At 39.4% G+C, this 1,697-nt stretch overlaps 1 protein-coding gene across 1 annotated transcript in view; it reads right to left on the reverse strand.

The window, feature by feature from the left end:
- VWA2 (von Willebrand factor A domain containing 2) overlaps positions 1-1,697 on the reverse strand; it is a 74,803-nt gene that overhangs the window by 25,909 nt on the left and 47,197 nt on the right. The gene's annotated exons all lie outside the window — the stretch shown is intronic.

Here is a 1,697-nt window from a genome sequence, read left to right on the forward strand (position 1 = left end):
TTCTTAGGGCTGGAGTGGGCTTTTGGTGCGACTTCTGGACTCTTAGGACGCATGCTCATTGAAACACCATACCTCCACTGTGACTCGAAGCAGCTTTATTTTGGCTGTCTGTAACAGGCCTATAAATACTATGCATGTAGTTGTGATTACAGATATATTCCTTGTTGTGATATCTCTCACTGTCTTTCCATCCCTCTCCCCCATCATACACACTGTCAACTAGATGTTTCATACTCCTTACCAGTAATTCCTACATCTCCATGGCTTTTTAAAGTGCTCCATTCAAGTGCATTTTTCTTTCAATACCTTCCTCCATTTGAGAAATCAAGCCCCATAAAGCCCTTTCATAAACTCTCCCATATAGCAGTTCACAGCTTCCAGAATCATTTTAGAAGAGAGCTTCCAGGAGCATTTATTGACACAGCAAGATTTTTTAAAAAGCCTGAACTCAATCAGAGCAAAACTTGCTCTTAAAGCCATTTCGTGTCTCATCATATCAGCAAAGTGATATTAGAAAGACTTGAATTAGGCTCAGAGAATAGATCCAAGTCTGTTAGGAAAGATTCTCTCATCTAATTGTTAAGTGACTATCCTGAGTGAAATGGTTAAAATCCCACATTGTGTGACTGTGTGTTTGGATGGGGAGCTTCTTTGCTGATTAATGTCATAAACAGTTGGAAATCTGCAAGAGAAATTTACATATCAGCTTTCCCTCTTATGGGCATGAGTCATGTTTATGGATATGGCCCAAACCAAAGTTAAGCACTTTTGTGTGCTTAAGATTTCCATTAACATCAATGGGACTACAAAATGTTCACATGACCCTAAAATATACACAGAAAACATATGAATGTCTCTGACTAAATCCAGTTGTTAATCCCAACTGGATAAGATGCATGGAACAAATGGGATTTAGGTAAACTTTGACTTACAAGGCTCCCATTTATTCAGTGGGTCTACTCTAGTTGGAACCAGCAATAGGACTGAGGCCTCTGTGCACATAAAAGTTCTCAGATTCAGGGTGAAAATCATCCAGTCTTTCAGATGTTGTTGGATTGCAACTCCCAACATGCCTAACTAAAAACATCTTGATGGCCACAGTAGCAATTCAGATGAGCCTGTGAAAGACCATTGTCTGAAACCAAAGGAGTGCCGTAAAGTTGTGGTGCCGGCAGCTATGCCATCCTTTCCAGGGCACAAAAAGGTTATCCCTTTTCAATTTAAGCATAAATATCAATTTGTCCAAAATCCTAATTTGCTAGATCCAAGTTGGGAAACCTGTGGTCTAAGGTATTACTTGACAACAAATGCCATCATCCATACAAATCTGATTGTCCTATAATTGCTACATCATGCCTGCATTTCCCAGTTAAAGTGTTTCCCCTTTGGACCAAATGATAATAACCTTTGCCCTTTCTTTCTTTCTATCCCTACTTCAAGATCCAAAATTTCTATTTCTCAGATGTATCAAAATCTACTGAGGGGCTCTACTGACTGCCCCTAAGGGGCATCGGGAGGCCGCCCCTTTCCTGGCTGGGGCCACGGCAACCTCATGCTGTGAGCCATTAATGTAGGGATTAAGGATCTTTGTCTTTTCAAATGTTTAGAACTTCAGTTCCCAGTAACTGGACTCAAGAAACTTCTTTTTTTTTTTAATTTTAAATCTTTATTTGAAATATAAAAAACAAATATACATA

The sequence above is a fragment of the Sceloporus undulatus genome, chromosome 3 (assembly GCF_019175285.1).
Source record: "Sceloporus undulatus isolate JIND9_A2432 ecotype Alabama chromosome 3, SceUnd_v1.1, whole genome shotgun sequence".
NCBI classification, from domain to species: Eukaryota; Metazoa; Chordata; class Lepidosauria; order Squamata; family Phrynosomatidae; genus Sceloporus; species Sceloporus undulatus.